A 22,765-nucleotide genomic window follows, 5' to 3' on the forward strand; every position below is an offset into this window, starting at 1 on the left:
TCTTAATTCAATAATAAAGATACATAGACTAGCAGATTAGAAAATAGGATCCATGTTTTGTTGCCTCCAGGAGACATATCTCACTGTCAAAATAGACACCACCTCCGTGTAAAAGGTACATCAAACAAATGGAGCTAGAACACAAGGAAGATGGGCTATTTTAATATCAGACAAAATAGATTTCAAACTGAAACTAATTAGAAGAAAAAAGTTCAATTTAAAATCACTAAGAGAATAACTCGTCAAGAAGATAATCACAATTCTGAACATAGATATTTCAAACACTGATGTTTTCAATTTCATAAACAAATACTACCATCTAAAAAGTCACAGATTAATAGTGGAAGAATTTAATAATGCACTAAGATACACAATTTATCCAGGCAAACAACACAGAATTCATGGGGTTAAATGATACCATAAACCAAATGGACTTAATGAACATCTTTAGAACATTCTACCCAAAAAACGAAGAATGCATGTAATGAACATCTTTAGAACATTCTACCTAAAAAACGAAGAATGCATATTCTTATAATCAGCTCATAAAACTTCCTCTGAAATGACCATGTAATAAGAGAGAAAGAAAGTAGCAACAAAAACAAAGGAATTGAAATACCATCCTAATTCTATCTGACCACAGTTGAATGAAGCCAGATAGTAAAAGGATAAGAAATTATAGAAAGCACACAAACTCATGCACATTAAACAGTGTATCATTAAATAGTAAGTCACTAAATTAGTTAAGAAGTAAATTAAAAACCTCCTGGAACTGAATGAAAATGATAACATACCAAAATACATAGGATAAATGAAAATAATCCCAAGGAAAGAATTTATTTTCTTTAAGTGTCTACATTAAAAAATTGCAGAAATTTCAAGTAAATAGCTTAATGATATAATACACATGGGAAAAAAAATTCCTAAAGTAGTATGGGAGAAGAAGCAATTAAGATGAAGGCAAATTGATAAAATAGAAATGAAAAAAAATATCAATTCAAAGTATCAATGAAACAAAGAGTATGTGTGTGGTGGTATTGTGTTCCCCAAAATATTGTGCACTCTAATTAACTTATCTGGGGTCAAAGAATAGAATAGCCACAATATTAAACATAGAGGATAGGCAGTGGTAGCACATGCTTTAATCCTTGCATTCCAGAGGCAGAAATCCCTCTGGATCTCTGTGAGTTCAAGGCCACATTGGAAACAGCCAGGCATGGTGACAAACACCTTTAATCCCAAGAAGTGAGCCTTTAATTCTAGGGAGTAATGGCAGAAAGCAGAAAGATATATAAGGCATGAAGACTAGAAACTAGAAGCTTTTGGCAGGTTAAGCCTTTAGGCTTTGAGCAGCGCGGAGAGGCATCCAGTCTGAGGAAACAAGATCAGCTGAGGAACTGGCAAGGTGAGGTAGCTGTGGCTTGTTCTGCTTCTCTGATATTACAGAATTCACCCCAATAGCTGGCTTCAGGTTTGATTTTATTAATAGATATCTTTAAGATTCATGCTACATATGTGGTGGTTTTTTTTTTATTTTTTTTTTTATTTTAAGGTAAAGAAGATTGACAAATCCAGTGCATTGGTCAAAGCTCATCAGAGAAGTTTCTTCTTGCAGTAAAGGGTAATTAACATAGACACTGACATCTGGACAATATATACACTGTTAGATACTTTGGACCACTCAGCATTCATTGGGTTTTTTATTGTTGTTGTTTGTATGTTTGTTTTTCTCAAACACTTCCTCTTAATGCTCAGAAATCTATGGGAAAAAGGAGAAAAAAAGATAAGTGCCAGTAGTGGTAGATGACTCCAAGGTAACCATAACTTCTAGATACAACAGGACTGAAATACATATGAACCCAGACATTGTGACAGTTCACCCAAGACCTGAACAAATTCAAGCCATACAAGTACCAGCATGAAGAAAGAGACACAGGCACTAACTCCCATCCTTAACCAAGAAGCTATTTGCAATTTATACCCACTGGGAAAAGGAAAATCTATTTTCTCCAATGGAGTGACACTCACGTATCAACCACACTCCAAGGCAGGCCCTATACTCAGGGGTAATTGACTAATACCAAATGGACTCTATTTTGAGGGGTGCATGCCCACACTTTGGTTGTTGTTATTATTAGGAATTTTTGTCTCTTGTTTTGTTTGTTTGTGAACATTTTTAAAAGAAAAAAACAGAAGATGAAATTGAATGAGTGTGGGGGTGAAGAGGCTCTATGAGGACTTGGATGAGAGAAAAGATTATGATCAAAATACTTTGAAAAATTAATTTTTCCTAAATGAAAAAAAGCCCAGGCAAGTGGATTTAACTAATTCAAAATTCTACTAGATCAATAAAGAAGAACTAGCACTAACATGACCCAAACTATTCCATAAAAAGAAAAGGAAGGAATGTTTCAAATCTTTTCATGAAGCCACTTTAACCCTTATTACAAAGTCAGATAAAAAAAAAAAACATAGTAGTACTAACAAAAAGAAAAGTGCAGACCTATTTCCTGATGAAAAAATTTCACAGTAAAATACTGGAAAGCCAGATTTAAGATCCCATCAAAAAGTTCATTCATCAAAATCAAGTTTGCTTCATTCTAGGGATCCAGGGGAGGTTTAACACATATAAATCAATAAATATAATACCCTGCATAAATGGATTCAAATACATAAATCACACAAGTATCTCAGTAGATGCTGAAAAGCCATTTAACAAAATCCAACATCCCTTCTTGCTGTAAAGCCTCACAGAGGCTAGGGATGCAGTATCACCCTTCAACCCAATAATGGCTATAAATGATAAATTTATGGCCAGCACCACATTGAATGGAAGAAAACTTAAAGTGTTCCCACTAAAGTCAGGAAAAGGACGAATTTGTTTATTTAAACAACTCCTATGTTGTATAGTGCTTGAAATCTTAGATAATGCAGTAAGAGAAGCAAACATAAAGGAGACACTTAATAAAGAAACTGAAGTATTCCTGTTGGAAGGTGGTATGATTGCAAACATCAGAAACCCTAAAGATGCCACCAACATCTTAGCTCATGAATACTTTCAACAAAGTAACTGATAAAATTTTAACACAAAAATAGTAGTCTTTCTATATATCAACAAGAAACAAACTGACAAAGAAAGTAGGGAATCAATCCCATTCACAATAACCATAAAACTGAATAATAATTATCAATATACCTAGTCAAGGAAACAAATAGCCTTTGCAATGAAGACATTAAGACACGTAAGAAAGAAATTGAAGAAGACACTAGAAGTTGGAAAACTCTACAATTATAAATGAAAAGAAATAATATTACAAAAATGCTCATTCGACTAAAAGCAATCTACAGATACAACACAATTCCATTCAAATTTATAGGGCCATTCTTTACAGACTTAAAAAAATTAAAATTTATGTGGAAATACAAGAGATCAAAAACAGCCAAAGCAGTTCTGAGGGAGAGACTGCTGTGTGGGTAGTATTACCACATCTGGTTTCAGGTGATACAACAGAAATGTACTAATCCAAAAGAGCATGTTTCTAGTCCAAAGCAGAAACATAGACTAAGGAGATAGAGAGCTTCCATGTAAGTCCATACAACTACAACTATCATTATCTTTGACAAATAAGCCAGTAATACATATTGGGGAAGGGACAGTATCATCAAAGAATGGTATGAAGAAACCTGTACATCAACATGAAGAAGAATGAAACTAGATCCTTACCTATGGGTCTTAAAAAATCTAAACTACAAGTGGATCATGGACTTCAATACAAGACCAGATAATCTGAAATTCCTGGAGAAAGAAGTAGAGTGTGCACTTTAATTTATAGGTACACAAGGCAAGTTTCAAAATATGAAAACAAGAGCATGCAATAGATCCAGAGTGGACAGATGGAGCCTTATAAAGCTAAAACACTTCTGCCTACAGAAAAAAAGTCAATAAAGTGAAGAGGCAACTTATAGAATAAAAGAAGTTCTGAAATAGGATTAGTGACCACATAACTCAAACAGCTCAGAGAACTAAAGATCAAGAAAACAAAAAAACAATTAAAAATGGGCTATGTAACTAAACAGAAGATTCTTTTTAAAAGAAGAAATAAAAATGATTAGGAAATACTTTAAAAAATCTATTCAACATTCTCAGCTATCAGGGAAACAATGATTGAAATTTCATTAAGATTATATCTCAACTCATTGAGAATAGCTATCATCAGGAAAACAAATGAAACTAAATGCTGGTGTGGATGTGGGACAAGGGAAACCAATATGTAGACAAAGGTTTTCCTGTGTCCTGCTTGGTCTGTAGCCACTCAGACCCAAATAAACACACAGAGGCTTATAGTAGTTAAAACTACTCAGCCATTAGCTCACACTAACTACTGACTAGCTCTTACAATTAGACTCAGCCCATTTCTGTTCATTTATATGTTGCCACATTTTCTGTGGCCTTACCTGTGTGCCATTACATGCTGCTCCCTGGACAGCAGGCTGGTGTCTCCTCACTCAGCCCTCCTCTTCCCAGAATTCTCCTTATCTGCTTATCCTACCTATACTTCCTGACTAGCTACTGGCCAATCAGCACTTTATTAAACCAGTGTACAAAAGCATTAACCCACAGCATTTCCCCTTTCTGTTTAATTAAAAAGGAAGGTTTTTAACTTTAACATGGTAAAATTACATATAACACCCATATATCCTGGGAATGTAAACTAGTATAGCCACACAGGAAATCAGTCTTTAGGATTCCCAAATCTAGAAATAGATCTACCAAGAGACCCAGACCTATCTAAATGAAATTATTTCTTGCTACAAAGCCATCTGCACATCAGTTCTCATTGTTATTCTATTTGTAATAGCTATAAAATATAGTCTATCTAAATGTCCATCAGCTTATGAGTAGATGATGAAGTTGTAAACATATACAGTGCAATATTATTTAGCTGCAGAGAAGAATTAAATTGTAAAATTTGCAGGTTAAGTGGAACTGAAAAAAATATACTTGGTGTGGTCAACCACATTCCAAAAGATATACAGTGCATGTTCTTCTCCTATGGGGATCACAGTTTTAAGTCTTTTGCTTTTGAGTAATTAATATGAAGCACATGTGGAAGCTAGGAAAATAGAAATAAATGTTGGCAGGGGAAATGCATTATGAAAGGGGGAATGATATAATACAGGTGAAATGTAAGTAGATGAGGGAATATTGAGAGTACAAGGGTTCAAGCATGTACTGAAGTGTAGTGTATGAGGAACTGATGGGTCAGGAAGAGGCTTTAACAAAATGAAGGGTACACAAAGAAACTTCTTGGGGACCTGTGATTTTGCAATCCAAGTTTTTTATAAAAAAAGAGGCCATGGATTAAAAGAAAACAAGATGAGTTATATGAAGGAGTTTGAAGAGGGGGATGGGAAGGGTGAAGTGATGTGATTATAATCTCAAAAAATAAAATAAATAATCTAAAAAAAGAAAGGAGAAAATATAGTTTTATATGATATGAAAAAAACATGGGCAAAGACAGGACACTTAAGGTTTAGTAGGAGTTAGGACAAGGGCAGGGAAATGGGGTGGGGTAGGTTAATAAAACCTAATGATGTATGAAGAAGCCTTATGAAATCTCACTTGTTGTTAAGCTAAAGAGAGGGGGTTGATCATGACAAAAGTATATTATACAAAATTCTCAAAGAACCAATAAAAGTGAGAAAAAATTTTAAAAGAGGTTGATTAAAATTGCCCCACTTTAGTAAACACTGCTACTAATGACAATCATATATTTTTTAAAGGAAAATATCAATGCAGAGTACAGGTTATCTATCTATGAAATATTGACCAGATAGGTCCTAGAAATACCCAAAACAGTGTAGATTATTGCCATTGTTTTTGGTTTCTTATCACAACCAGATGTCAAGATTCTATTATAGTAGAAACTATGTTCACAATTTCATTGCAGGACATAGAGAAATAAATCTTGAATTGATCATTAAACTCTCCTTATGACTACCTTTCATGTTATCAGAAAGTGCTATACAGCCTGTTGGAAGAGAAAAGACATCAATGGTTTTATGTAGAGTCGGACTTTACATGATACAATGTCAATCTGCCAGGCAAGATATGGCTGCTAGTGTAATGGTGGCATGACTGTTTATAGGTGTAACCATTTGAATTCTAATCCATAAGAAGGAATTCAAACATGATATATAGTTAAAAAAATACATGGTCAAGAAAGTCATAAGTCCTAAGGGTGAATCTATGAATGATTTTTCATCTGTTCATGTTGTCAAACTGCCTTCTAGAATTCATGTTGTTCTGAAGTTTCACCAGAGAAGCTTATGATTGAAGTAGCTACTGGTTACTGAAGAAACAGATTTTTGTTCAAAGTACTGAAAATAAGTGAGTGTGAGTACCAAGAATAGATGACATATCTACGGATTAGGAAACATCACAAGAGAAGGGTCATAAAGAATGTAAGGGTTTGGGAAGAGTGTTAAGAAATGCTGTGCTCAGGATAACACATGTGATATTAACTCACTTCAAGGAAATTGTGGCTGTCTATTCAGGATCTGGGCAGGGCCAATCCAGTTAATAATAATAGCATCAACTTAGCAGTGGCTCCAGAAATGCTAGATTAAAGTCATTTGTACTTGACAGTTGCTGGGGTAAGAAGAGGCATTTTTCTTTAATTTTTTTAAATATTTTTTTTCATTTTACATGCCAACCACAGATCCCCCTCCTTTCCCTCCTCCCACCCTCCAGCATTCCCCTCCTAATCTAACCCCCATTCCCTCTTCTGACAAGGTAAGGACTCCCATGATGAGTCAGCAGAGCCTGGTACATTCAGTTGAGGCAGGTCCAAGCCCCTACCTCTGCATCAAGGCTGTGCAAGATATCCCACCATAGATAGTGGGCTCAAAAAAGCCAGCTCATGCACCAGGAATTGATTCTGATCCTATTGCCAGGGGACTATGAAACAGAGCTGCACAACTTTCTTGTTTATGCAGAAGGCTTAGTCCAGTCCCATGAAGGCTCCACAGCTGTTGGTCTAAAGCTTATGAGTTCCCACTAGTTTGATTTGGTTGTCTCTGTAGGTTTCCCCATCATGATCTTTGTGCCCCTTTTTCTTAGACTCCCTCATCTCTTTCTTCAACTGGACTCTTGGAGCTCAGCCTGGTGCTTGGTTGTAGACCTCTGCATCTGTTTCTATCACTTACTGATTGAAGGCTCTATGATGACAGTTAGGGTATTCACATATCTGATTACTGGGCACCCTCTCCATTATTGCTTGTAGTCTAAGCTCAGGTCATCCTTGTGGATTCCTGGGAACTTCCCTAGCACTTTGGTTTCTGTAGATGAATTTCTAAACAGTCTTATTAAATTAGAAACACAGAGCCAAATACAGAGGTGCAAGCCATAGAGATCAGAGCAATAGCCACCAACTAACCTTAGCTTACCACCTTGTAGTAGCTTCCTAAGAGAGCCTCTTTCTGTCTAACCTGCACCTTTATTGACTTCCTGTTCTGCCTTCTCACTGGCTCTAAGCCCAGCCACATCACTTGCTCATCACTGCCTGTCTATACAGACCTATAGGTCTGTGTGCTTGGTATTGGGATTAAAGACGTGTATCACCATGCTTGGCTGTGTCCTTGAACACAAAAGACTCTGCTGGCCATGTGACCAGATTAAGGGCATGTGCTACCACCACCTAACTTCTGTTTATGGCTATGACCTCTAGTCTCCAGGCTCACCTTATTAACATACAAATGAAATATCATATTTCAGCACAAATAAAATATCACCACAATTTTCTCCCTATCCCCATAATGTCTCCCTCTATCATGGTATCTCTTTCATTGCTCTCCCACTCTGTCCCTGTTCCAGTTCAACCATCCTGTTCCCTTATGTTATCATTCCCCATCCCCCTACCTTCTATTGTCCCTTTTTTTCCCAGTTTACTCATGGAGATCTTCTCTATTTCCCTCTTAGGGATCACAGTAGCTAGAGTATGTGCATAAAACCTGTTCATTTTCAAGCCACTTAAATTTTCAGTATAGATGAGGAATAGGCTCATGAGACCCTACATCCTAGTTAAGGATCATGCCTGATATCGACAGTTGACTGCTTGGGGATGGAGAATCAATTTTTCTTTGGGTATATGGCTACTTTTAGGTTGCACATGTTCTAGCATACGGCTCCTTTTCCATGTACACATTGGCAACAATTACTGAGCCCAGTGAAATATATATATATAAAAGCAAGACATGGATTTAGAAGAGTTACATGTTGATGTTGAGGAATGGTCGAGGATATATTGGATATGGTGAGGAGGGATATATATTATCCAAATATGTTGTATACTTGTGGAGAAATAGAAGATGCTGAGAATGAAACTTCATGGTAAATTGCTTGCCTAATATATGTGAGGCTGTAAGTTTACCCCCAAATATTGAAAAGATGAAAAGAAAATCACTTGTCTTTTTAGTCTCAGGTTTCTTAGGTTTGTCTTTTGCATAATGGCAGCCATCTCTGATAAGCTTCTCTGATAGGATTGCCTTGGGAACATATAAAGTAATGGACAATGGCATTTGACAAACTGGGAGTCAGCAAGCCCAAGGCCCATTGTTCTGGGTATCTTATGTGTCTCTGTTGTGTGACTTTCCTTTCTCTTTTTTAAAAAAATTTATTTATTATGTGTACATTGCTCTGCCTGCATGTATGCCTACAGGCCAGAAGAGGGAAACAGATCTCATTGTAGATGGTTGTGAGCCACCATGTGGTTGCTGGGAATTGAACTCAGGACCTCTGGAAGAGCTGCCAGTGCTCTTAACCTCTGAGCCATCTCTCCAGACCTGTTGTGTGACTTTTACCTGTGGAGTTGCAATGGGGAATGGTATGGACTAGAACAGAGTGTATTCACCACAAGCAGAGCACCAAAAAATGTAAGGTACCATTCCACACACATCTAACTTGGTGGTCTGTGAATTACTGGGTTACTTGCAGAACCATGTTTGAAGGGTTACTTAGAGAAGGATGGGTGATTGACAGAAAAGTTCCTCACTAAAAAGCCCACTCAAGCCTGAGAGAAGGTTGGTGTAAACTGTAGAGTTTGCAGGGTGCCCTCTTTTCTCCTAGCATTTGCTTACTGATATGGGTCTTCAGGGACAGAAACTTGTGATTCATAATTCTCAAGCCTTGTAAATTTCATGAGCTTCCTGGGATTTGTGACTTCAGCTTCCTGAGTCTTGTGAGCTACACAACATTTTTTTTTTCATTCAGTAGAAGTTTTTAGAATGTTTGAGAGGCCAAGTGTCTTAAATTCCTTAACTTATAAAAATGAACTAAGCCCACAGTATTGGATAGTTAAGTTTTTGTCTGTGTTGGCTGAGAATATGGATATATGAAGTACTTAATATTTGTGATCTTCATCTTCAATATTCCCAGGGATGATTCATTAGTAATACAATGTAATTGGGGAGAAACTGCATACTTTAGCTTATAATTCACCACATAAACCACAAAGACATAGTAGCCCAAAGTATTACAGAGTAAGTAATTTATTTAGGACAGAGAACATACAAGAGGCCATTATAATAATACATTGTGGAGGTTGGAGACTATGGTTGGTGTTTCAGGATTCATTACACAGAAATATATAAAGTTTAAATTATAAGAAATAATATGGTTTTAAAAATATTTAATTTGCTGGGCAGTAGTGGTGCATGCCTTTAATCCCAGCACTCAGGAGTCAGAGCTAGGAAGATCTCTGTGAGTTCGAGGCCAGATTGGTCTACAGAGTGAAATCCAGGACAGATACCAAAGCTACACAGAGAAACATTGTCTGGAAAAAACAAACAAACAAAAAATTCAAGATCAATGTCCCTTTCTCATTCTGTTCTGAGAATTTAAAATTTTCTTTCAATGTCACTTAGAGTAATTTAACTTGCCTCTTTCAAAAATGTTTCTTCCTTCCTTGGCCTTTGCCTTGTGACCATCTACATTTCTATATAAGTTTGAAAGAGGATATGCATTTGTAAACACAAAATAAATAACTACATTCTTAATAGAAAGAGTTTCCACAGACAAGCTAGTATGTATTATATGTCTCCACATCCTGTATGAACTAAATTTTGCTAAACATATTTTTTGAGACAGTCTCTATATAACTCTGTCTGATCTGAAATTCAGTTTGTATATCAGGCTGGTCTTCAACTCAGAGATCCATCTGTCTCTGCATCCTTAGGTCTGGTACTAAAGGTTTTTAGCATTTAGACTATGTAGCTATTTTATCCAAATGAATAATAAATACAATTTGAGTCTACACCTCAAAGAAGCTGCATCATTTCCTTGTATGGGACTTACTGATGAATATACTATATATGTATGAAAATTAATCTGCTAATTGATGTACATTTCAACTGCTAGAAAAAGAACCTGAATTTATGAAATCCTCCTTCTCCCTAAAGCAGGAGTACTTCCAATTTCTATTTTAGCAGAAGAATTTTACCAGTCTATCTATCAAGATATATTCTACAGAAGCCACTAACAGGTAATTTCCATGAGATAGCCCTTTGAAAAAATGATTTCCATATGATTACTGTAACAGAAAAATCAAATGTACTTATAATTTCCCATTTAATTTCTTTAGCCTATTTGGAACTGAGTGTCATCATTGCATTAGCATGCTGGTAGCTGATTGCACTTCAGGCTTTCTTCTCCTCTAATGATTTCAGGTAATATAGAGGTAGAAGAGAGTATGATTAATGACAGAGAATCATTTCAGCACTTCAGAGTTTATTAATCAAGTGTGCAATACACTGGGACTCTAACTGGAATGCCAAATTGCAGGTGCTCATGTGCCATTTCTAAATGAATCTTAACACATGCAAATCCACTGTAAGGGAAGACGTAGCTCTAAATGATGACAGGCTGAGTTGGGGACAATGTAAGGACTGCTCATTGGTTGTCAGAGTTTATTCCTAATTCATTTAGACTTTATTCCTCTCTAGGGTAGGAGAAAAGAGATCTCCATATTCAAGTTCCTGTAAAGCTTCGTGTTTTGTTTTGTTTAGCATCTTTCAAAACAATTCATGAGGGAAACCATGCACTAGCCAAATCAAAGTAAAACAAGCAGGGAGAGAGGTCTACCGTTTGGGTCCTAAAGACTCCCATATCAATTTGTTTCCCCAAGGGGGCTCCTCATCCACTTCTCCACTTAGCTATCTTTAGTTTATTCAATTTTGTGGCGATCAGGGTAGATGAGTTCAAATCCCTTGTTATTTTATGGCTCACAAAAGCAATTTTGACTATCTGTCTGTTTTCCATTTCCAGGGGGTAAAAAATATTGTCCTTTAGGAAAAGGCAAGTCCTTCAGATCCTTGCCTCATTCAGCTGAGTGTTAGTGCTATATTTCCTTTAAGGGACTCTGAGGTACAGAATACTCTACTGTAAAGCTGAAGCCAAGTTATGCACTAATATGACAAACCAATACATTTGCTAGATTTTTAGTCAGAATTTCCCTCCTTTTCTTACATTGAGGAGTGTTATACAGAGAAAAATCTAAGAAAATAACATTGTTAAACACATTTTAAAACAAACAAAATAAAAACTTGGTTTCAAAGGATAAGACAGAACTGCTCCATTATTTCATTTCCATTGTAATCAATTACAATAGATTCAAATGCCTTAAGACTGAATTTGAGCAGTATTTTATTATTTTAATGTGATATCTGCATACTGGCCCTATGTATACTTAGCTTCTTTTGTAGAAACTAGATGTTTGTTTGTTTGTTTGTTTGTTTATTATGATTTTTGTTTTGTTTAGTTTTGCTCTGAGATATGGTCTCACTATGTAGTTCCGGCTGGCCCAAACTCACAGAAAAATACCTGCCTCTTTCTGTCAAATACTGGGATTAAAAGCAAACTATCACATCTGGCTAAGAGTTAGTTCCTAAAATAATGTTTGCCCTTGTACTGTTATCTTCTGTTATATAAATTGACAGAAAGGGAACAAACAGCACATGAAACATGGTGTCATTGATTCCTGGGGTTCAATTCCATGTTTGGGTTTAGAAAATCCAAACAGGAAGAACTCGATTTAGGAAAGGAAACAGCACTGAATTCAGTCATTTGTTTATAATTTTAGTGCCATGAATTTCCCTCTTAGCACTGCTTTCATAGTGTCCCATAAGTTTGGGTATGTGGTGTATTCATTTTCATTGAAGTCTTTAATTTCTTTCTTTATTTCTTCCTTATCCCATTGGTGATTCGGTTGAGCATTATTCAGTTTCCATGAGGTTTTCTGAAGTTTTTGTTGTTGTTGAAATCTAACTTTAAACCATGGTAGTCTGATAGAACACAAGAGGTTATTCCAATTGTTGTGTATCTGTTGAGATTTGCTTTGTGGCCAAGTATGTGGTCGATTTTAGAGAAGGCTCCATGGGGTGCTGAGAAGAAGGTATATTCTTTTTTGTTTGGGTGGAATGTTCTGTAGATATCAATTAAGTCCATTTGAGCCATAACATCAGTTAAGACCATTATGTCTCTGTTAAGTTTCAATTTGGCCAATCTGTCCAGAGGTGAAAGTGGGGTGTTGAAGTCTCCCACTATTAATGTGTGGGGTTTTATATGTGATTTAAGCTGTAGTAATGTTTCTTTTACATATGTGGGTACCCTTGTGTTTGGGGCATAAATGTTCAGAATTGAGACTTCATCATGGTGGATCTTTCCTGTGATGAGTATGTAATGTTCTTCATCATCTCTTTTGATTGATTTTAGTTTGAAGTCTATTTTGCTGGATATTAGGATGGCTATACCAGCTTTCTTCTTAAGACCATTTGATTGGAAAGTCATTTCCCAGCCTTTTATTCTTAGGCAGTGTCTATCTTTGAATTTGAGGTGTGTTTCTTGTTTGCAGCAGAAAGATGGGTCCTGTTTTTATATCCATTCTGTTAGTCTGTGTCTTTTTATAGGTGAATTAAGTCCATTGATATTAAGGGATGTTAATGACCAGTGATTGTTCGTTCCTGATATTATTTTTATTTCTTGGTGATAGTGTTTGTGTGTACTTCTCTTCTTTGGGGTTTACTTCTGTGGTGTTATCTATTACCTGTGTTTTTGAGGGTGTATCTGACTTCCTTAGGTTGGAATTTTCCTTCTAGTGCTTTCTGTAGGCCTGGGTTTGTGGATAAGTATTGTTTAAATCTGGCTTTGTCTTGGAATGTCTTGTTCACTCCATCTATGATGATTGAGAGTTTTGCTGGGTATATTAGTTTAGGCTGGTATCCATGGTCTCCTAGTGTCTGCATTATATCTGTCCAGGTCCTTCTGGCTTTCAAAGTCTCCATTGAGAAATCGGGTGTTATTCTGATGGGTTTGTCACTTGGCCTTTTTCCTTTGCTGCTCTTAATATTTAAAAAAGCTTACCTCAATGTTAGCTTTATTTCTGTGAGTCAACCCTATATCCGAGAATTCCATTGAAAGAGCAGAACCAGGTTGCTTTCAAAGTATTTTTTTCAAGTAGGTTTCATTTTTTTGTTTATTGAGACAGGGTCTCAGTCTCACTACATAGCATAGGTTGACCATGAATTCAAAATTTTCCCATCTTAGCCTCCAATGCTGGGATTGTAGATGTATTCTACCATAGGACTTAGCATTTCTGGCTCCTTTCTACTGAATTTTGAGAAACAGCCAAAGTGAGACTGAGCTGTTTTCCAGTGTTTTCTTTATTTTCTCTTAGAAGCCAATTCCAAATGACTCCTCCATAAATCCTTTATAATCTGGCATCCAAAATTTTTATGAATTTCTAATTACTAATGAAAAATGTGTGTACTTCAGTTTCTTAGTAAGTGTTACAAATATGTTATTGAAAATGCACCTTAGAAATAAACACCAAAGTCAAAGTTTAAAGGCAATGATGAAAGAGGTTGAAGGTCTATTCCAAATAAAGGTTAGTACATCCTCCCATCTTACTCTCTCATAGTGAACCATCTGTCATTGACCTTTGGTGGGGGAGCTCAGTCTAGATTCCTTCAACATTGGTTATGTCAAACACACACACACACACACACACACACACACACACACACACACACACAAATGGAAATGAAAATAAGCAAAGTCACCGAGTGACATTCCTATGAGCCAGGAATCTGACTGTCTCTGTATAAACTTCATTTCCTGAGAATTATTTTCTCTAGTTTCTTTTCCTCAACATATCCCTTTTTGGATAAGCTTCCAATACAGGCAATGAGACCCATGCTCAACCTTCATAGTCTTGCATTATGAACCTTGGGGACTTTATTCCCTCTTTGGTGGTAATACAAATATGCTTTAATTCATACTGTATTCCTACAGGAGGTGAATAAAGGAGGCTAGTCAACTCTGCATGGATTTGGGGGCTGAATATTATGAGTAGCTGTTATGGATGGTCTAGAAGAGCTGCTTCTGAAATAAAAAAAAATGGGGCTGTGAACAGTATTTCTCCAGCTCCTTAGTTTCCTTGGAAGTGGGGATGCTGAAGTCAGTGACTTTATGTCTGCACTGTGCAGAGTGAGGATCACTCAGTCTCAAGATTTTTCCCAAATCTTTTCTCTAGTGGAATTTAATTTTATTCCTTTCATCACAGGCCAGCAGGTAGGAAATAAAATTCAAATTAACTGATGAGATTGTTTTTCATTATCTGGACATATTGATTCTTAGGCCACTTCTTCCACAGCAGAGCCCTATCTCAAATCATATTGTTAATTTTCTGAATAAAAATATTAGCCCAAGCCTTATAGCTCATACCTATAATCCCAGCATTCAAGAACTGAAGGAAGAAAGATCAGGTCAGCCTTGTTCAATTATGAGTCCAAAGCCCAATCGCCAGGGTTTTTCAAGACCCTGCCACAGACAAACAAAACGTACTGTGTAGAATTAATGCCAAAGGTGTTTTCTGACACAAAGAGTCCATTAACAAGTGTGGACTTTAAAAGCAAACCCATCTCATAGATCCAAATGGAAGACAATTCTTTGAGAGAAACTGAATGTGACAAGTGCTGAATCCCCAAATCTCAGAGCAAAGATATAAAATGAGAAATCACAAAGATGCAAAACTGAGATGCAATGGAAAGATAAAAAAAAATGATGTTGAGAATATGTGGCTTACTGCTGAAGGGAAATGTACAAAGAGAAGGAAGTATCACGGGCATCAGATCCTATATCTGAAGAGATCGCAGAAATAACCACAGTATCTTTCCTTCCACTAAACTATGTTTAAGTATTTGTAATAGTCAAAGCAACTTGTGATATGTAAAGCTATATGTTCGAACAAAATATCACATGTGAAAAGACTTCAGATTTAATCAGGGAGCATAAATGCTAGAAGGAAGGAGCAGGAAGCAGGTCACTGGGACAATCATTCCATTAAAAGTTAAAGTGGCAGGATTGTCAGAGCCATTGGTGATGAGGATATAGATCCAGATATTTTTTACAGTATTCTTAATAAGAAAGTTATCAAAATGCTTTCAGAAATTGATTAATTTAACCCAGAAGCAATAAAGTCTATTAAATCATTAAAATTATGGAAGAAAATTGATGCAAACACTTCTAAATGGTTCTAAATGCTTATTGCCATCCCTCCAAATTAGGACAGGTATCTTTGAGCTTGTTTCATTTCCATAAGCGATATCAATAGAATTGCACCTTAGTTACTGTTTTATTACTGTGTGAAGAGACATCATGACCAAGGCAACTTATGAAGAGATGCATTTAAGTCGGAGCTTGCTTAGTATTTTAGAGAGTCAGTTCATGATCATCATCATGGGGAACACAGTGGTAGGCAAACATGCATGGAGCTGGAGCATTAGTTTAGAGCTTACATTTGATGAACCAGTTGGATGTAGAAAGAGAGGGGGGACAGGAGAGACTGGGCATGGCATGGGATTTTAAAACCTCAAAGACTACCCTCAAGGACACAATTGTCAATGTGATTTTTAGAGAGAGATTGCCTAACAGAGAGATTTGCTGTGGTGCTTGGCCTGTAATTTCCATTACTTAAACAGAGTTGAAAAAACAGACAAAGTAGAAAGTTGGGCCAAGAAGGTCACAGTCTTACAAGGATTTCCATCCCTGTCTCCTAGGTTCCTTTACACTATGGAAAGTAGTCATCAGACTCAATCAAAAGAATTCCCAGGAGAAGCTATCCATTATCAATTAGTTTTACAGCTGAATAAGTGTTCACATTCTCTTCTATCCTACCCTCTATAGCCCAAGGGCTAAAACTTTCCCATTCTTCCAAGCAAACTGTTCCAATCAGAGTCTCTTCAATGAAAATCTGTTGATTTTGTTACATTTATTTCTCATATTCCTTTGGTCATTTTCTCAATTTAAAGTGTGACAAGATGGCATATATCTAATTCAATTTGCAGCACATAGTGAGTGGAATTTCATAATGCTACCATCGCATTGTTTCACATGCTTGTTTAAACTGTTAATTAAAGGGCTAAAACTCTAAGTTTTTTCATGTGAGCTCATACACTTTCATATGCATACACACACACACACACACACACACACACACACACACACACTAATACTATGAGATAAGGATTAGTTTTTCAGTAAACTGATGAAGAATTAGATGGTGAGGCAACTTAAGTTACTAAATGTCATAGTTAGAGTTTTTAATTGCTGTGAAGAGACACCATGACCACAGCAGCAACTGTCATAAAGGAAAACACTTAATTGGGGCTGGCTTACAGTTTCAAAGTTTAGTCCATTATCATCATGGTAAGATGTGGAGGCATGCAGGCAGACACAGACACAGTGCTAGAGAATTAGCTAAGAGATATTCATCTTTATGTACAAGCAGCAGAAGGAAAATCTGTCACACTGGGCATGGCTTGAAGCATATATGAGACCCCAAGTCTGGCCCCCCAGTGACATACTTCCCATAACAAGGCCACACATATTCCAACAAGACCACACTTGCTAATAGTGCCACTTCCTGTGGGCTATACATTCAAAACTGTGAGTCTACGGGAGCCATACTAATTCAAATAGCCACATCAAATTTAATGCGAAATAAACTGTATTCATTGGCTTGATCCTAAGTTTCAAACTTCATCTATCAGTACAATACAATTCTGCCAGGCTAAGAATATAATATCTAATTTATGTTCCCCTTGAGCTACTTCACTCTGAATTTAACTGTCCTCTCTACTTGTAAGAAAAAAGAAGAACACATCGCCAAATCTGATAGAAGCTCTGCCCTGGAATGCACAGCTCAGAGCAGCATAAACCATGAAGCCCTCTCTTTTGGAGCCAACGAGCGTGTAAATGTTCGGACTGATGAAATACACTCAAGCACTAGTCAGTTCCCCAAGCCATGTTTCTAACTCAGGAGAGAGGTAGTTGAGCTGAAGGCAGATCCTTGGGACATGTTTCTGGTGGGACAAGATTGGAGAAGCTACTGGAGAGTATATTACAGAGCACCTATTTAGGCTCCTGTGATTAAACAGCTCTCTGACTGGGAACAGCCAGTGATGCCGACCAGTCCTATAGAAGCATGAAATTATGTGACTCCTAGCTCTGTTTTCCAGTCTCACCCGGAGCCACAGGGGAGGCAGCAACACTTGGCAGTGTCCGCAACAAGCATCTCTTCCTAGGTCTGACAATATCCAAGAAAATGCCTGGAGAATTTTGTAATGTAATTAACAGAAATGGAAATAATAATATCTCTAAACACCCAGAAATTGTCCAAAATACTTCTTTTTTTTTTTGAAAGGTAGAAAAATAAACTTGAACAGATAGAAGCAGAAACCAATGTTGTTCTCTTCATTCCCACCAGACTCAAGTTGAGATGTTACAGTAGAAAAGTGAGTGAGTGTGGAGTCACTTGTGTTCCTTTTGGTAGCTTCATCCGCTAAAGAGTACCCCAGCCACATCAACTTATGTTTTATCACTGAGATGATAGTGTTTAAGCTTACATGTAAGAGGTCCACTTAGAAAAATAAACTTTCTTAATAATGAAATACAATAGCTCTCAGCTGAAATTTCTTAATGTTTTTCATAATGTGTGAAAATAGTTTTATATTACCTAAACTAAATGTTTAAAGAGTTTATCAGTTAGTTGTGAGTTGCTTTCTCATTCTATCTTATTGTCATATTGCAATCATCCAAACCTAGCCTCAAACATTGAAATAAGTAGAGTATGAGATTGTATACTGACAACTGGTCCATTTTTGACCTTTTACGACAAGGCAAAGGGAATTCAATAGTTTGCTAGTAGTTAACCTCCCTTTAAAAAAAAAAAACGATTTGTAAATGAAAGTAGATTGAAAATATTTTGACTCAATGGTTTTCGAACATATTTCCATAATAATTTCTTCAGGTCTTCATCATATGTGAAGAATAAAGTTCAAAGATCACAAATTATTAAACCACCCCCTGTCCTTAGATATAGGTCCTTTGAAATATTTCCATCATTGTAAGATTTTAATAGTTTAAATTCTTGACTGAATTCTGTAGTTTGAGCTATAAAAGGAGATAAAGATGGTTCCTACTCAACTTCTTTGTCATTATCCTGCTCACAAAGCCTTCATTGGTTCTATGTTGCCTAATTAATTAGACACAAGTTCCTAATTGAAGAAATTAAAGCTCTTCATTGACATTTCAACTTGATGATGTTTTCTTATCTCATGGTCCAACCAAGACCATGACTTTTGCCACCAAGATATGGCTGTCATTCACCTTCTGTCCTTTACTAATCCCAATTCTTCAGCTTCTAAGAGGCTCCCAAGTAGCAGCTCTGTTTTCTAATGTCTTTCACTTCCTTTTTCACTGTTCAAATGCTGTCTTCTGTATGGTCCAGGTCTGCATCTTCTAGTAAGCGACATCCTATTTTTCCATGAACATCCACTACTTTTTACACCACCAAATTGGACCTGTCACTATTTTATTTTTCCTTTGCCTTTTCTGTTCTTTCCCCATTCCCATAAGGGAAAACATAGTCACTGCTTGACTACATTTCTTCTAGGGCTTTTCATACTGTCAGTACCTAATCAGTTAAAATTAAGGCATAATTTTGGCCTCAGTGGGGGCATTTATTGACTTGAATTTGGCTTTTCTCATTCAGAAAAGTTAGAGTTTTCTGACCATGCCACCATTTATTAGCCTTCTTGATACCATAAATGTCCCCCTTCTATCTTCTATAGATTTACAATTCTAGTCATATAGGAGCAAGAAATACTCACGGTCTATGAATATGTACTCATCTCCTGCTGTTCTTCACTCTCCATCTCTATTCCAGACCTCAGCCTCATTGCTATTCTGTGGATACAACAAACAACACTTGTTTTTGACTCGGGATTGTTAACATTTTCCTCTCTATATGGCTTGCTTTTCACCCTCAATTCCCCTGAGTCACTATTCAGGCAATATATCCTCAAATAGTCATTTTTCTAACACTTTATTCTAGGTGATAGCCCTTATTCCTCATCCCCATTGCCATAACTTACTTTGAACATGGTATGACATCAAACTTTTCACTGATTTTTTAGTCTAGCAAGCTGGAATATAAGTTCCATGAAGGCAGGAATATAAATCTGTTCATTATCTAAATCTGGAATAGTAGTACTTGGAAAAGTCCAGCTAATATTTATTGAATAAACAGGACAAATTCGAGGATTCTATCAGAAGGACTGTGTTTCACTTTGCAGAAAGGAACGCTGGATTAGAAGGTAGAATGTCTGAATTCCAATCCTTATTGTTTTGCCTTTAACTAAAATCTAGACTGAATTAATTACTGATATTGCTCCAATTCCAATAATTTGTTTTTAAACTGAGATGAAACTGAAAGCACCCAAATCTTTTTCAACCTGTCATTCCATGCTTTTTGTTGTTGTTGTTGTTGTTGTTGTTAACTGCTGCTTTTTTAACTGATGTCTCCATGTACAGTGAAACTAGTCAGCTGCTGGCATTCACTGGCTGGGACCAGGAGGAACATCAGCTTTCAGAAACTATTGTGACACAGACAAGAAGCGACCGGAATTCACCCTGGAGCTGTTGATATGTGTGGAGCAGCCTAATGAAATGACAGCTCTTGTTTTGTAAAGGAGCTAATGGTCTTAACAAGAAACACAGTTTTCATGCAATAACACTCGCAGTGCAGATAATGAGCCTTTAACTCACTCACCATGACTGTCATATCCTCAAAATGCATTTGTTAAGAGCCATATTGGTACAAATGCTTAATAAATTCAATAATCTTTAACTAAGTGCATTAGAGTGCTGAGCGCTGGTCTTACTGGATCATATTAGTCGTACTTAAGCCATTAGAAATAGAGCAGTTGTTCCAAGGAAGGGGGAAGAATGCAGAGCTAGAAATAATCTGGAGCCTTTCTGGACCAGAATGGGGCAACAGACCTAACCGTAAGGCAAAGCCAATTACAAAATCCATTTAAGTGTAACAGATGAAGTTCTGAAAGACTACACTATTAATTAAGGGCAAGAGCATTAAAATGGAAAAGATGACCATTTAGCCTTAGCCCAGTGAAGCATATCTCACGGGAAGTAAACTAGCAATCAAATTTTTGGATGGAGACCTTGCTAGTACTCTGAAGTACTAACGCAAGGCTAGAGCAGGAATGTGAAGTCAAGCGTCCTAACTTTCAGTGACTTCTTAACTTCCTGGCTGGTTTCCAACATCAAGGATTTCTTATTTTACATTATTACTGCACCCATTTCAGTCAGAAACTTTAAAAAAAGTACCTCAAATGAAAAAAAAAAGGGGGGGGGGCTGGGCTCAAGATTCAAAGCTAAAGTTCTATAGCATTAGCCTCCTGAACTGTTTCATGAGTCATGGCTATTTCAAGGCAAGATTTCCTAATAGAGCTATCTATTCTGTCCATCTCTCCCCTGTAGATGCCTCCAGTTACCCTGGTAATACTTTTCTTATCATGTTCATCGTATTGGCATCCAGAGTTATCACACATTACCCAGAAGGTCATGGTGGTCTTCTGTGGTATTTTTAATTAATATCCATGCATAAATACAATGTATTTTTAAGTCTGCATGCTATTCCCTTCCCATCAATTCTTTATCACTACCACCAACGTTCTTTCCTTTTAAAAAGCCCATTGAGTTCACTTAGCCTTATCTATAGGTGCATGGGAGAAGTTTCTCAGAGCCTTAATCCCTGAAGGAAATTGATTCTCCCTCTCCCCTAGTGGCCATCACTTGTCAATAGTTTCTCAATTAGTAAGAATGGGGTTTCATGGGAATAGAGACTGTCTTGAAATTTTGTAAGTCTTGTACATATAATCCCAGCCACTCTAAGCACATGTGCACATTGTGCAGTCACATCTATCAAATATTATTTCATTGAAAATATCTGTTCTCTCTGCTCTTATAATCTTCCTACATGCTCTTTTGCTGTAATATTTGAACCTTGTGGGAAGTGGTTAAGTAAAGATGTCCCATTTAGATTTGAGTATTGCAAAATCTCTTATTCTCTGCACATTGATTTGTGGAGCTATGTGCTACAGAAAGAAGCTCCTCTGGTGAGGGTTGAGAGGTTCACTAAACTATGGGTTAAAAAAAGAACTTTAGCTTGGCTCTAATTTCCAGGAAGGCAAGAAGATCTTCTCTACAGCCTTCTTCCCTCACCGCATCCCTTTGTTTCAGCTGCCAAAATCCAGGGGCAAGCTCTACCTGGAAATCCACTCACTGACCACACAGGTCAGGGAATCCAAGAGGTAATCTTCACTACACTTCATGTCCACCATATCCAATACACTAATCACAACCCCAGCCCTGTAGCACACCACCTGCAGCGACCTCGCTTCCTATCTTCCTCCATTCCATAGAAACTCTAGGGATCCTCATAGAAGACCCAGCTGTCCTTCTTCCTGAGGACACTCTCAGCCCACCTCCTTCTAAACCAACCCAACTTTTTCCTGTCAGCTTCCAACACCTAGAAATACTTTCTACCTGGAATCCCAAGTGGCCATTTCTGGCAGGGACTCAGAAGTAGTCCCTCCCAGGCAAGCCACACTCACCACACTCTACTCAGAACCAAAGAGGACCACTGAAACCAAGGAATAGAAAACCCACTATATAAAATCAAGACTAGATATATAAACACTACAATTAAGATTATCCCAAACCCAGATGCCTGGTTGTCTACATAAAGATGCAGTCAATAACAGCCAGAACAATATGGCTTCACTAGAACCCAAAACTCTACTAGAGTGGGTCCTGAGAAATACAATATAGCTGAAGCATAAAACAGAGACTTCAAAATAGATATTGTGAATATGTTTACTGGAAATGAAAAAAATTAAGAGTTTGAACAGGAATCTCAGGAACAAGCAGTGCCAGCAGAATACAAGAGATGTAAGAGAGACTCTCAGGCATGGAAGATAAGATATATCATTGAAAGAAACTGTAAATATAAAAAATCTAGACACAAAACACCCAGGAAATCTGAGACACTATGAAAAGACTAAATCAACAAATAATAGAAATGAGAAGAAAAAAAGATGATGGACACATAAAATATTTTCAACAAAACAATAAAATAAATTTCCCTAACCTACAAGAAGTATACAGAACACTAAATAGACTGGGGAAGAAAAGAAATTCCCCTCAGTACACTAAATATGTAGAAGAAAGAATGAATATTAAAAGCTGCAAGGGGAAAAGACCAAGTAACATGTAAAAGCAGAACCATTTAATAATACCTGGCTTCTCAATGGAGACTCTAAATGCCAGAGAGGCCTGGTGTGAGAG

Source organism: Onychomys torridus, chromosome 17 (genome assembly GCF_903995425.1).
Source record: "Onychomys torridus chromosome 17, mOncTor1.1, whole genome shotgun sequence".
In the NCBI taxonomy this organism is placed as follows: domain Eukaryota; kingdom Metazoa; phylum Chordata; class Mammalia; order Rodentia; family Cricetidae; genus Onychomys; species Onychomys torridus.